This window comes from Oncorhynchus nerka, linkage group LG6 (genome assembly GCF_034236695.1).
Source record: "Oncorhynchus nerka isolate Pitt River linkage group LG6, Oner_Uvic_2.0, whole genome shotgun sequence".
NCBI lineage: Eukaryota > Metazoa > Chordata > Actinopteri > Salmoniformes > Salmonidae > Oncorhynchus > Oncorhynchus nerka.
This window is the reverse complement of record NC_088401.1, coordinates 56,008,715-56,025,058: the sequence shown is the minus strand read 5'-3', so window position 1 is coordinate 56,025,058 and position 16,344 is coordinate 56,008,715.

Genomic DNA, 16,344 nt, shown 5'->3' with positions numbered 1-16,344 from the left:
TAAAATGGCTATTAATCTGTCCACATAGGAGATCCCTTTGAAGAACCCTTTTTGGTTCCATGTAGGACCCCTTCCACAGAGGGTTCTACATGGAACCCAAAAGGGTTCTCCAATGGGGACAGCCGAAGAACCCTTTTGGAGCCCCCTCCCGGGGCCCACCGGTGTAACTGCTAAACTGCTTGTTAACTGTACACTGTACTGCATGATTGTAGTGGGTTTACTTATAACTTTTGTATTGTCCATTCACCCTCTGAATGGCACACATACTGTACACAATTCATGTGTCTGAATTGTCTCAATCATTCCTTAACCTGTCTCCTCCCCTTCGTCTACACTGATTGAAGTTGATTTAACAAGTGACATCAATAGGGGATCATAGGGGATCAATAGGGGATCTGTCATGGGAAAACACAGGTGTTCTTTCTGTTTCGTGTACTCAGTGTATGTTAAGCCACACGGACTGTATTCATCTCATAGTAACTCACTAATTAAATTACTTCTCACGTGATGTGAATGTATAGCCTAGTTAAATTCTCCAGAGCCAAATGGTTTGTTATTCTCTGCTCTGGTCTCTGCCATAATATGAGATCACATTTCATGGATGTGCTCGCTAGGAAATGCCTGAATAATAGGGAAATGTGTGAAAACTCTGCCTTTTCCGCCTCCTTCACAAGTGCTGCTGTTTTTTTAGAGTACTCCAAACATTTAACACCCAATGCAACAATGCAAATTGGACACCCTCTGGAGGTGGCGGAGGAGGATAAAAAGTGAGAGAGCGAAAGAGAGAGAGACAGAGCGAGAGAAGAGAGAGTCTTATTTACAAACCAAAGCCTCAGACATTGGATGCAGTAAACACTCTTTTTATTTGTCCTCCTGGCCCCTTCGGGAATTATTTGTAGCCATGTCCTCCAACATCCCATTCTAATTGAGGACCTTCCTTCGTTGCTCTCCGCCCGCCATGGCCCACTGTCTGCAACACGATGTCCTCTGGGTCCCCTAAGGACAGAGACCCTGCTCCTCTGACACAGAGAACAACCCTCTCAGAGGACAGGCTGGAGCATCCTATTGCATGTCTGTCTTTCTGTTTGACAGTCGGTCGGTCGGTCTGTGGAAGAGGGAAGTATAGACGTCTGTCTGTCAGTCGGTTTGTCTGTCGGTCCGTGGATGAGGGAAGAAGAGAGGCCGTCTGATCTGCCTGTCGGTCTGTTTATTTGCTGGTCGGTCTGTGGATGAGAGAAGGAGAGAGGTCGGTGGAATCGGTCTGTCTCTCTGTCAGGTATGTCTGTCTGTCAGGTATGTCTGCCTGTCTATGTCTGTCTGACCACTGGGCTTCATCCGTACATCCTTTCCTCCTTCCGTCTTCTCTGAGCCTCATCTTCCCCTCATTAGATAGGTGCCTTTTTCACAGCGTTGTGCATCAGGATCGACAGTACAGCTGACCCGTTATGCCATACAAAAGAAGCTGAGAAATTACACAAATCTCTGTTTAGCTGGGGTGATTTATCACATGTACAGCGCCTTCAGAAAGTATTCATACCCTTCAACTTATTCCACATTTGGCTGTGTTACAGACGCAATTTAAAATGGATTAAACTGATTTTTTCTCTCTCCCATATACACACAATAGCCCATAAGGACAAAGGGAAAACATGATTTTAGAAATTAGAAAATTGACAATTAAACACAGAAATATCTCATTTACACAAGAATTCACACCCCTGAGTCAATACTTCGTAGAAGCACCTTTAGCAGTGATTACAGCTGTGAGTCTTTCTGGGTAAGTCTCTAAGAGCTTTCCACACCTGAATTGTGCAACATTTGCCTAAAATTATTCAAGCTCTGTCAAACTGGTTGTTGATCATCGCTAGGCAACCATTTTCAAGTATTTTAGAAGTTCAAGCATATTTAAGTCAAAACTGTAACTTAGCCACTCAAGAACAGTGTAGATTTGGTCTTGTGTTTTAGGTTACTGTCCTGCAGGAAAGTTAAATGAATCTCCCAGTGTGGGTTGGAAGCAGACTGAACCAGGTTTTCCTCTAGGATTTTGTGTGGCTTAGCTCCATTCTGTAATTTTTTTGTCCTAAAAAACTCCCCAGTCCTTAACGATTACAAGCAAACCCATAACATAATGCAGTCACCACTATGCTTGAAAATATGGAGAGTGGCTCTAAGTAATGTGTTGTGCTGGATTTGCCCCAAACATAAGACTTTGTATTCGGGACAAAAAGTAAATTGCTTTGCCACATTTTTTTTCAGTATTACTTTAGTTCCTTGTGGCAAACAGGATGCATGTTTTGGAATATTTTACTCTGTACAGGATTCCTTCTTTTCACTGTGTCAGTTAGGTTAGCATTGTGGAGTAACTACAATTTTGTTGATCCATCCTCAGTTTTCTCCTGTCACAGCCTCATGGTGAGATCGCTGAGCGGTTTCATACCTATACGGCAACTGAGTTAGGAAGGACATCTGTGTCTTTGTAGTGACTGGGTGTATTGATGCAGTATCCAAAGTGTAATTAATAACTTCAACGTGCTCAAAGGGATATTCAATATCTTCTTCTTTTTTGTTGTTGACCCATGTACCAATAGATGTCCGCCTTTGATGTTGAATCTGTGTTTGAAATGCACTGCTCGACTGAGAGACCTTACAGATGTATGTATGTGTGGGTTACGGGGATGAGGTTGTCATTCAACAACCATGTTAAACACTATTATCGAACACACAGTTAGTCCATGCAACTTAATATGTGACTAATTTAGGCTTGCCATAACAAAGGGGTTGAATACTTATTGGCTCAAGATATTTCAGCTTTTCATTTTTAAAAATTATTTTGTAAAAAAATTCAAAAAACATCATTCCACTTTGACAATATAGAGCAATGTATGACGGCCAGTGACATAAAATCTAAATGTTATCAACTTGAAATTCACCATGTAACACAACAAAATGTGGATGAAGTCAAGGGCGTGAAGTCCTTTCTGAAGGTACAGTACTGTAGATGAGTCTGGATAAGGGAGATTGATGGTAGGCAGTGTCAATCAAATTATAGTTGCGTTGCTAGGGATTTTTGCAAAGTCATCTGTCACAAGTGATGAACTATATAAACCTGGCCCAAACCCCAACTGAGCAAGCTGGCTACAGGAACATCTCCACAAGGGATTCACATTGAGAAGAGGGAAGAGCCAGACTCCTGAGGGGCGGCCTGACCAAGTGTCTTATGGCTGACTGGAGGAGGCAGATAAAGGACTCCTGAGGCAGAACCCAGCGTCTTCTGGAGGAGGCATGGAGGACTATAGATATAAGATAGGGCGGGGCAGCAGGAGGAGTGGTGGGGGTGTACCTGAGCCTGGATATAATGCTAAAGAGGATAGGGAGATTACCTTAGGAAGCCTGGTACTAGTCAGAGAAGAAGAGAAGAACCTCAGTCTGATGAATGTGTTCATCAGTAGAAATGATTTGGAATAAATTGCAGTGATTCAGTAAATTAGTAACAGTGGTTCCATGAACATGATGTTCAGTCAGTCAGTTTTGTGCTGTTCTATCTGACATCATTTTTGTTTTAATGAGTTTAATGCTGCATCGAGTGTTGCTCTGATCTAATCAGTTATCGTGTGACACATGGAGAAAACATCAATTCATCACCTTATGCAAATGTGTGGCATCTCACCTATCACTGTTTTCCTAGCAGTCTGTGTGACAACTCTGATCTACTCTGGAATGGTTCACAACTTCTACCAAGGCATCATCAATATCATCATCATCATTATCATCAGCATCATCCGGCGACAGAAATGGCAGCAGTTTTATGGACGCACAACCAATTGTACTCTTATGTGTTTTTTTTGTTGTTGCGTTATTTGTAACGTATTTTGTACATAGTGTTTCTGCCACCGTATCTTACGGCAAAGAAAAGAGCTTCTGGATATCAGGAAAGCGATCACTCACCTCGGATTAGACAAAGATTTTTTCTTCAATGAACAGGACGCACCGGACATACTCCGAACACCCGACAAGGCCAACATCCCACTTTTTGACAAGAGGAAGAGACGCAGGTACAGAGAACACAGAGCGGGTTGTCTCGTAAGGATCCACAGAAGGCGAGTGGGAAAGCTGCCGTAACCGTCAATAATACTCACCAACGTGCAATCATTGGACAAAAAATTAGACGAGGTATGTGTCACGACTGTCATGGGTTGAAGAAGGAGACCAAGGTGCAGTGTGATAGGCGTTCATGATATTTATTGAACTGAACACCGCAACAAAATAACAAAGTAGGAAAACGAAAGCGCACAGTTCTGTCAGGCAACTAAACAGCTAAACAGAAAATAACTACCCACAAAACACAGAAGCTATGGGTTACAGGCAACATTCGCACTGAGCTAAAGGGTAGAGCTGCCACTTTCAAGGTGCGGGACTAACCCGGAAGCTTATAAGAAATCCTGCTATGTCTTCCGATGAATCATCAAACAGGCAAAGCGTCAATACAGGGCTAAGATTGAATCGTACTACACCGGCTTCGACACTCGTCTTATGTGGCATGGCTTGCAAACTATTTCAGACTACAAAGGGAAGCACAGCCGCGAGCTGCCCGGTGACACGAGCTTACCAGACAAGCTAAATCATTTCTATGCTCGCTTCGAGGCAAGCAACACTGAGGCATGCATGAGAGCATCAGCTGTTCGGGACGACTGTGTGATCACGCTCTCCATAGCTGACGTGAGTAAGACCTTTAAACAGGTCAACATTCACAAGGTTGCGGGGCCAGACGGATTACCAGGATGTGTGCTCCGGGCATGTGCTGACCAACTAGCAAGTGTCTTCACTGACATTTTCAACATGTCCCTGATTGACTATGTAATACCAACATGATTCAAGCAGACCACCATAGTCCCTGTGCCCAAGAACACTAACATGCCTAAATGACTACAGACCCGTAGCACTCACGTCCGTAGCCATGAAGTGCTTTGAAAGGCTGGTAATGGCTCACATCAACACCATTATCCCAGAAACCCTAGACCCACTCCAATTTGCATACCGCCCAAACAGATCCACAGATGATGCAATCTCTATTGCACTCCACACTGCCCTTTCCCAACTGGACAAAAGGAACACCTACGTGAGAATGCTATTAATTGACTACAGCTCAGCGTTCAACACCATAGTACCCTCAAAGCTCATCACTAAGCTATGGATCCTGGGACTAAACACCTCCCTCCGTAACTGGATCCTGGACTTCCTGACGGGCCGCACCCATGTGGTGAGGGTAGATAGCAACACATCTGCCACGCTGATCCTCAACACTGGAGCCCCTCAGTGTGGTGCATGTTCAGTCCCTTCCTGTACTCTCTGTTCACCCACGACTGTGTGGCCAGGCATGACTCCAACACCATCATTAAGTTTGCAGATGATACAACAGTGGTCGGCCTGATCACCGACAACGACTAGACAGCATATAGGGAGGAGGTCAAAGACCTGACCGGGTGGTGTCAGAATAACAACCTATCCCTCAATGCAACCAAGACCAAAGTTATGATTGTGGACTACAGGAAAGGTGTAGCTAGCACACCATTCTCATCGACGGGGCTGTAGTGGAGCAGGTTGAGGTTGAGTGTCCATATAACCAAAAAACTAGAATGGTCCAAACACACCAAGACAGTCATGAAGAGGGCACGACAAAGCCTATTCCTCCTCAGGAAACTAAAAAGATTTGGCATGGGTCCTCAGATCCTCAAAACGTTCTTCAGCTGCAACATCGAGAGCATGGTTGCATCACTGCCTGGTACGGAAACTGCTCGGCCTCAGACCGCAAGGCACTACAGAGGGTAATGCATACGGCTCAGTACATCACTGGGGCCAAGCTGCCTGCCATCCAGGACCTTTACACCAGGCGGTGTTAGAGGAAGGCTCTAAAAATTGTCAAAGACCCCAGACACCCCAGTCATGGACTGTTCTCTCTACTACAGCATGGCAAGCAGTACCGGAGTGCCAAGTCTAGGACCAAAAGGCTTCTCAACAGTTTTTACCCCCAAGCCATAAGACTCCTGACCAGGTAATCAAATGGCTACCAGGACAATTTGCATTGTGCGCCTCCCCCCAACCCCTCTTTTACGCTACTGCTTCTGTTTATCATACATGCATAGTCACTTTAACTATACATTAATGTACGTACTAACTCAATTAGCCTGACCAATCGGTGACCCCGCACATTGGCTACCCCAACTATCTGCATTGTGTCCAGCCACCAACCACCCGCCAACCCCTCTTTTATGCTACTGCTACTCTCTGTTTATCATATTTGCATTGTCATTTTAACCATACCTACATGTACTGTACATACTACCTCAATCAGCCTGACTAACCGGTGCCTGTATATATCCTCACTACTGTTATAGACTCGCTACTGTTTTCACTGTCTTTTTTTTACTGTTGTTTTTATTTCTTTACTTATCTATTGTTCACCTAATACCTTTTTTTAAACTTAGAAATAACACTGTTGGGTTGTGCCTGTAAGTAAGGATTTCACTGTAAGATCTACCTGTTGTATTTGGTGCACGTGACAAATACACGTTGATTTGATTTGGTCATTGTTGTGACCATACCGAACGTCATTATCAAAATCTTCTTTCTCGTCTTCCTCTTTCATCATCATCATACATCATTGAACATGGAGCTCCTGGCACTTGATTGTGACATCCAATAGGGGCCTGCCACCATCTCCCTTCCCCTCCCTCTACCTCCCCCTGTCTCTCCAAGTCATAATCACTGAGACATCCTGCCAGACCTTCCTCATCAGAGGGTTCTCCTGTGACAGGCAGCAGGGCTCTGGGGCTGGGGGGCCTTCATCCTGACACAGACTCTCTCTCCCTCAGGCCCCAGGTCTTTACCTGAGAGCTACAGTACGGTCAACTACAGCCTCCCTCCTTCTCTCTCTCTGAAGCCATTGGCATAGTGAGTGGCTCAGATATGTAATATTATATTGGGTTAACCTGAGGTAAGTGACAGAGAGAGGGGAAGGGGGGGGGGGCGGAGAGAAAGAGAGAGGGAGAGAACAGAGAGATAGAGGACTGACAGAGAAATCTACTCAAACTGCCTGAAGTACTTAAAAGGTCCCATGCAGCCGTTTTATGCCGATCAAATAATTCCTGGGTAACAATTAAGCACCTTACTGTGATTGTTTTCAATTAAAGGTATTCAAAAGAAACAAAAATAGCTTCTTAGCGAAGGGCAATTTCTCAAGCAAGCGTTTTACCAGAACTGTCTAGGACTGGTCTAACTTAGGGAGGGAAAAATTTGCTGTTATTGGCAGAGAGGTTTGGAAATGTCTTTATTATTGGTCTATTAAATAGGTCTATTACCGCATGGTGATGTCACCATGGAAGGACAAAACTCCATCCCACCAAAACAGGCTGATATTTCAGGTGGTCTTTCCAAACAGCTTACACTTACAGTTTTTTTCCCCCAAAATGTGCTGGAAATACCCAATACCATGACAGACTTAGATATTCCATCTAACTTTATCAATATGCAGAGCGGTTCCCCAGTAAAAAAATGATGGCGGCAAGCAAACAATAAGATGGACTCAATAATTCACCTGCGGTGCATTTATAGACTTGAAAAGAGAGGGGCAGAATGCGTGAGAGAGAACGTGAGAGACTGAGTCAACGAGACGGAGGAGCGAGCAATGTTAGAGAGCAGGAGTGAAGGAGTGACTTCCCACTGGGCAGAAACGGGTTGAATCAACGTGGTTTACACGTCATTCATATGAAATGACTTCGAACCAATGTGGAATAGACGTTGAACTGACGTCTGTGTCCAGCGGGATGATTGAATGAGAAACAACAGGAGCTTAATGTGGGTTGCAGATGCTTTGTTGTATAATATGGAGGATATAATGGCGTTGTAAATCTGCCTGGGAAATCTAAGGAGTTTTTATCTCCTGTGACAGATTCAGACCGCTAACAAAGGGCAAAAAAAAGTGCCTTGATCTACAGTCTCATTCCAATGACGGATGACATGTCCTTCGTACCAAACATCAACACAACCGTTGTTGCTCCAGTGCGGACGATCTTATAACAGACACACATGCGCGCGCACACACACACACACACACACACACACACACACACACATAATGAGTGTATGAGTAGGAGTGGTGGTGATATCAAGTGGTCTTCTACATTTTGAGGTTAAGATGCATTGTGCATGAGGGGAACAGGGTAACAGCATGACTATGAGGTGGGGCACCAGAAGAGAAAAGCAGTTGATGTGACATTTTGGGTCTGGCTCACTGTAATTGTCTCCTCCTCCTCCTCCTCCTATTCCTTGTCTTCCACTTCCTCATCTTCCTCCTCCTATTCCTTGTCTTCCTCTTCCTCCTCCTCATCCTCCTCCTCCTATTCCTTGTCTTCATCTTCCTCCTCCTCCTCATCCTCCTCCTCCTTCTCCTCCTCCTATTCCTTGTCTTCCTCTTCCTCCTCCTCCTCCTCCCTCTATTCCTTGTCTTCCTCTTCCTCCTCCTCATCCTCCTCCTCCTATTCCTTGTCTTCCTTCTCTTCTTCCTCCTCCTTTTTCTTGTCTTCCTCCTCCTCCTCCACTTTGTCCAATATTATAAATAATATTGGAGATCAGATCTGTGTCATGCGGATGCGGCCACCCAGAGCAGAGGTCTCAGGGGTGACGGGCTCTGAGTTCCCATTTATAATGTCCTTGAGGGGAAGCCTCACATGTAATATGTCTGTCTGTGACTGTGGCCTTTGTGCTGGGAGAATCAAGATACAAACAGTCGGCAATGTGTGTGTGAGGTCGACCTTGGCAGTCAGGACTGAGTCGAAAAGCTGGCTGTATGAATGTGTTTACTGTTTGTGTGTGTGTGGGTGAGTCATTCCCTCTTATTAAAGTATCTGCAAACCATTATACTTATCTTTCTCTCTCTCTCTGGGTGTGTGTGTGTGTGTGTGTGTGTGTGTTGTGTGTGTGTGTGTGTGTGTGTGTGTGTGTGTGTGTGTGTGTGTGTGTGTGTGAGTAGTTGAAGCTGTCTGTCTGTCAGCTCTATGGCCTTCATTAGGGTCCAACCAGAGGGACACAGAGGATGTCATTAGTGAAGATGCTCTGGAGGCCATTAGACCCTCAGACTAGTTACTGCACTCAACCACATCTAGTATTCTCACCGCAAATACAGTCAGTCTCATCCACTGGTATTAGACAGGCTCTCATTTAGTTATCATAGGCACTCAACCACATCCCGCATTACCATTACATACAGGCGACATACTCTCTGCTTGTACATCTGCTTGTATTGCTAGTTATCAAATACATCCAGCATACCATCACATATATACTCTGTCATCTTACTTATCATACTCAAACACATTCAGCATCTCCACTCACTCTCTTTTGAATTATCATACACACCCAACCAGCTCTCTTACTGCCTCTACATACAGATGTAGGATTGTTAATTTGATCTCCTTGTTGCAGGAGAACCTTTCTGCAATGCAGAAAATGTAAAAGTGTAGTTTATCTTAGTTATAAAAAGGCTTCTGAAGCTTGTAATTTCCACTTTGAAATGTCAGAATTGATTTTCTCTTAAAAAAATGTATCAAATCCTACAAAAATGTTCTTGAATGATGAATCACATAATAATTCACATTTCCCATTGCTGCCGGATGATGCTACATCTGTACTGCTCTCACTCTGTGATCTGTTGACGTTAGTACCTAATATCAACTAGCTCTCACAGTCTCACTTCAGAATTACATCTGTACTGCTCTCGCTCTGTGATCTGTTGACGTTAGTACCTAATATCAACTAGCTCTCACAGTCTCACTTCAGAATTACATCTGTACTGCTCTCGCTCTGTGATCTGTTGACGTTAGTACCTAATATCAACTAGCTCTCACAGTCTCACTTCAGAATTACATCTGTATCTGCTTAGTACCTAATATCAACTAGCTCTGTGATCTGTTGATCTGTTGACGTTAGTACCTAATATCAACTAGCTCTCACAGTCTCACTTCAGAATTACATCTGTACTGCTCTCGCTCTGTGATCTGTTGAGTACGTTAGTCTCACCTTACATCTGTATCAACTAGCTCTCACAGTCTCACTTCAGAATTACATCTGTACTGCTCTCGCTCTGTGATCTGTTGACGTTAGTACCTAATATCAACTAGCTCTCACAGTCTCACTTCAGAATTACATCTGTACTCTGTGATCTGTTGACGCCTCGCTCTGTGATCTGTTGACGTTAGTACCTAATATCAACTAGCTCTCACAGTCTCACTTCAGAATTACATCTGTACTGCTCTCGCTCTGTGATCTGTTGACGTTAGTACCTAATATCAACTAGCTCTCACAGTCTCACTTCAGAATTACATCTGTACTGCTCTCGCTCTGTGATCTGTTGACGTTAGTACCTAATATCAACTAGCTCTCACAGTCTCACTTCAGAATTACATCTGTACTGCTCTCGCTCTGTGATCTGTTGACGTTAGTACCTAATATCAACTAGCTCTCACAGTCTCACTTCAGAATTAGATCTTCATCCATGTGTCTTGTACTTCAAATGTCGAAGTTATTGTAAACGTCACATTTTGAAGTGTTTAAGGTTAAAGTGGAACTGACAGTATTTTCACAACACAAAATCTCGTAAAAAAATATGTTCATATCCACTTCCTGGAAGTATATGCCACTTTTTTAAATGTCTGACAAGCGTGTACCTAATATCGCTGTCGTTAATCGCTCACAGTCTCACTTCAGAATTACTGTACATCTGTTGACGTACCTAATATCAACTTAGATATGGTAATTTTTCCATTTTCATAAATTCTTTGAATGTTTGGGAATTACGTATACTTAGGCATTTGTGAAAATTCTATAGCAATATAGAGTGGGAAAGCGGCCATGCATTTGGACAATTAATAGACACTGCAGTAAATAAAACTCAATAAAGTATCTGTCTCATAGCCAATCAGAGCTAGAGTAGGCCTTTATGCAAACAAGCCGTATGCCACCAAGGCCTGCCTTCATTCACTTTGAACTGGACTGTGTGTTTACAGGGAGTAGCAACGGGGTGACTTTAGATCACTAGAACGCTTTCGCCAAAAGCCACAAAATACACATGAATGGATTTCTGCAAATGGACATCAACAACAACAAGGTCAAGATCAATAACTAATGCTAGCCATAGCAAGATGAGCTAAAATTGAATGAAGGAACGTTAGATAAACCCTCTCAAACGTTTTCAGCTAGTTGGCCGTCAAAATTGCAGTAATAAATGATGGGGAATTGTAGCCTACTCATGCTTCTGCAGCTTGTCTGCCAAAGCATGCTTGTCTCAACCAAGTAACCAAGCTAACTGGATAAAGTTGGCTAGCTTGCTAACTAGCTACATCCAGACACAAATTAGAGCAAACCTTACTCTGACCATTTTACTCACCCTAGCTTAGCTGGTAAGCTGTTTACCAGTTATCTAGAGTGTTCGTGACTAACTATTACTTTTTTTTGCCTACGTTTGCCTACGTCATATTCAGTGGGTGTTGTAAATTGGTAAATGAATGAGTTATCCTGTGCTCTGGCACACTCAGACGAGAGTGCTCTAAAATTAGAGCAGAGAGCCAGAGTGAATTTGCTAACGCAATAGATATGCTGACTGGATAAAAGTCATTCAAGTTCTTGATAGCTATCCAAATGACACCTGCATCTCTAGCTGTGTGTATAGCCATCAAAAAAAGATACGAGGGGAAAAACTCAGTCAATCCCCACTCATCCAATGACATAACATCCTCCTAGCTGCTACCTAGCTATCAAGCTAACGTTAGACTCCGTGTTTCTAGCTTGTAACATAAATAGATACGCTAACCCATTAGCCACGTTATGACTGACTTGTGATTATTGCCCTTGCTTGTTTGATTATATTGACATTCCCAGCCTTAGTTACATTTTTCAATTTTTGTCCAAAATATTGAGCCGTTGAAACTTAAACAGTGCATCCCAAATGGAGGCAGAAAACAATGTACGAGGCCAGCTGTGATGTACAACATGATATACATCTGTTTGGGACTGCCAAGAAATGTATTGGGGAAATATATTAATCATGCATTGCACTGCATCCATCTATTCTGCCAACAATGCCTTAGTGTACATCACGGAATGTTGAGTCAAATATAACCTATTTTTAAAACCTCTTATAAAGCTTTTTTTGTAGCATGAACTGGGAATTTTATATTTTTTACTGATATTATGATTGTCAGTTTTTTTTCCATATATGCAAGTAGTTATAACACTGTCAGTTCCACTTTAAGTTTAGGCCTTAACTCCGAATATGAAAGTTAAGGATTAAGTTATGACGTTAACTCCAAATTTTTAAGTTTAGGATTAAGTTTAGGCATGTTTAGGGTAAAGGTTAAGGTTTGGGATAGGCTTAAAACTAACATAAAGGTTTTATTGCTGTATTTGAACTTGAAACCTTGTGAATCAGATGCTTACGACCATCTGCACGCCCATCTGGAATGCTCCGGAATGTCTGTCCACAGTGCTCACTGTTTCCCCCTAGTGGCCGGTTTCGAGGTCTTCAGACATGGATGGATGTCGAATACTGACTTGTACAATGGGTGACCTGGCTCCTTAATATAATCATACACCCTTGTCTCTGGGACAATACTCTGAAGTTCCTTGTTCTCTATGAATGGTGATAAATCACTGTAATGCTCTGATTTCATAACATATCATACTTTGGGTGTTCACCTTGTGGTGTCATCAGTCTTCAAAGATGAATTCATGATGGGTTCACTGGTTATCGATCCCAGTGTCCTTCAATACTGTATGGACACCAATTTGTAAAAAAAAAAAGTAAGATAATGAAAAACCGCTGTGTTCATCGGGGAAAACACAGGATTCCATTCTCCTAATGATTGACTGGTGCCATGCTTACAAAATGAGTAATCAACAATGTGAAAGCAACAAGAAGAAACACCAATACAACTAAAGCTGACCTGCCTTTGTGTGTAACGGCTCCAGAGGTAAATGGTGCTGAATTAGCTGGCGTACCATTAACAGGGGCTCTTTGTGTACAGAAACACAAACAGAAGGCTATCCCTTGTGGTGTCTGCAGGTCACAATTACCTTCAGCACTCCTTGGTCCCAATAACAGGCAACCTCACACCGCCTCACTTTGTTCCTATAAAGGTGTCCGTTTGAAACAGTCTTAAGGCTTGTTAGCAATCATAATTGCCAGTTGTTTTGGGGTGGAAGGCTGGATAAAGACCCAGAGGATTAAACATAATCATTGTGAGAATGCTCCGGAAGGTCTGGAAGGTAAGCTACCTGACTGTACTGCAGCTCACAGTCTAGGGTCCAGTCCCCGTGTGCTATGGCGATCATTTGTTTCAGTTTACGCTGGGCTGACTGAAGGCACACCAGGCCTGGAGGAGCAGAGGCGAGACCATACAGGGGAGGGAGAGGGGGGCGATCCCTGAGAAAAACACTGTGTGCTATGATGTAAGAAACATATTAAGGTCTTTTAGAGCTTTCTTGAGAGAGAAGAAAACAGCATTACTTGGCATGAGCGACTAAAAATGTGTTTCATTCACTGTCGATTTGGTCTGTTCATCGAACGTAAATGTTTTTGTATCATTAGAAGGGGTCCAATTTTATTATTTGACAGTCAGGTAAACAAATCATTTTCTTATAATTAACTTAGATGAATTGTTGAGGGGAAATAAAATGAAAGGACAAAATCAAAGTGAGCAGTCACACACATAAAAATGAAAATGTGTATTTATTTTTTTAAACAAAATTAACTTTAAAAGGGAGAAGAAATCCAACTTCAAACACCAAATGTAAATTTGAGGGATTAGTCATGTCAATCAATCACCACAGTCTCTGGAGACCCTATCTGTCCCCCTCTCCGTCAGTCAGTCAGTGAGCAGTCAGCTGAGTGGTGTGGTAGGGTGCAGGAGGATTATCTAAAAGGGAAATAATCATGAATCTCGTGAAGACTTAAGCTGTCCATACAGAAGTGAATTGTGTGTTGGGTGGAGGGGCTGTAGCATATAGTGATTTGATCTCATAATCATAATTCATGCTGCCCATATGGAGAAACTTCATCAATATCTCACACTAAAAGACCCAACAGAGTGGCTGGCTGGCTCCGTGTCAAATCAGATTTCCATATAGTGTTTACGGCTGGCCACTATCTTAATTTGATACACAGGGAGGTTTGGGTCAGGATAGCACTGCTGTATCCAAAGATCTGCTAGAGCAAGACTTCTGAAACCAACACTCCTAACAGGCCTAGTCCAAAGGAAAAGGAATAGCTGCTTAGTCAAATACAGCATTGTCCAACACTTGTAGCGTAGGCTCATTTAGGGTTAAATAAAATAAACTGATGTTTATTAAGTGACTCCAATGCTTTTGACAGTATATTACACCGATTGGTGTTTTTAAATCACTGATGAAGGATTTTGAGGCTGACTCTCTGACCTGTCAATATTTTTAATTTGCTGTTTTTGATTTTGTTATACTCTTGTGAATTCAATGGTTTTTACTAGATTACTTGTAGTTTTTCATGTTGTCTGTCTGTAATTTTTGTAATGACTTGGTGATGCCTATCTTGGCCAGGACGCTCTTGAAAAAAATATTTTCAATCTCAATGAGCCACTCCTGGTTAAATAAAGGATAAATAAAATAAATAAAAATGGACAGTCTTGCAAAATTCATCCCACTCTCTTCCTCTATCCCTCTATTCCTAACTCTGTCCTTCTCTTTCTATTACCATTCTCTCCCTCAATCACTTTCCCTCCAATCCCTCGCCTCCCTCTCGTGCTTTCCCTCCAATCCCTCGCCTCCCTCTCGTGCTTTCTCTCTGCGTTTTATCATGCATCAAACCAGGGGTGTGTGACGAGCAGATCAGTCAGGACACATTTAATGAAGTCCCTCTCCTTCATCGTTAGAGTGAAATAACTCATATATCTCTCTCTACCCCTACCACTCTTTCTTTCTCTACCCCTCCCTCTCAATCTCTCTTTATCTCTTCTCTCTCTTTCACCCTTTCTCTCTCCCACTCTCACTCTCTCGTCCCTGTCTCTCATCCCTCTCTCTCGTCCTCTCTTGCCCCTCTCTCTCGTCCCTGTCTCTCATCCCTCTCTCTCGTCCTCTCTTGCCCCTCTCTCTCGTCCCTCTCTCTCATCCCTCTCTCTCATCCCTCTCTCTCGTCCTCTCTTGCCCCTCTCTCTCGTCCCCCTCTCTCGTCCCCCTCTCTCATCCCTCTCTCTCGTCCCTCTCTCTCGTCCCTCTCTCTCATCCCTCTCTCTCATCCCTCTCTCTCGTCCTCTCTTGCCCCTCTCTCTCATCCCTCTCTCTCTTCTTTCCAGTCACTCCCTCTTCTACTGGGTCCCCCTCACACACCCCTTTTTATTCCCCTCTATTCTCTTATTCATAATCACTATGCCATTGACTTTGAATACAGTCTTGAATACAGTATGGCAGCGCTTTACTAAGGTCGAAGTCACAGAAGAATACATGGTGAGAGAGAGAGGGAGAGAGAGAGAATAAAAACTGTAACACTACTAAGGCTTTCAACTGACCACCATGCAGATGTATCAGCGGTTCTAGCGTTCTGGTATTAGTGCATCCTTCCTTGGAGATAAGACTGATCCTCTCTCTCTCTCTCTGCATGCTCCCTATTATTTCGCAGCACGGCCTCAAAACACCTTGCCTGAGCTCTCCTAATCCAGATTTATGCAAAGCAGCCGCAGAGTTATGCCAAAATTGCTTAGATGTGCGGACAGTTATGCTAATTTCATTTTACCTCCCCAGAAATAGCACGGCACAACCATACGACTTGTGTAGTTAATGAATCAGTTTAAAATCCAATAAGACTGTTCACACCTCATCAAATCTCAATTACCATCTATGACTTTAAGCTGCCTGCTTACAATCTACATCAAAACTTGTTTCGGGTAAATGACAATTAAGCAAGGTAAGGAGGGGAAGTTTGTCTGTTACAAGATCACAAAACACAGGGTGAAATATACAGTGAAGCCTTGAAACACATTTACAGTCTTGGAGCCAACAGCTAGGTGTTCTTCTTGTGTATGCTTCCGTCACACACTTCACACTCCTTAGAAGTGAGCATTCTTGCACTCCGCAAATGTATTATCAGTTCCCTCCCCACAGCTGTGTGACTGGCCGCGTGTGTTCTGGTTAAAGAGGGTTTGATGACATCACGTGAAGGAAAGTGGAGGATGGCATGCCTCCCTGCCAGCTGTAGAAATACCGCCTTCTGCCTGACTGCCTGCATATATCGCTCCCTGTATGCCTTCCTGCCTGTATCACTGCCTGCCA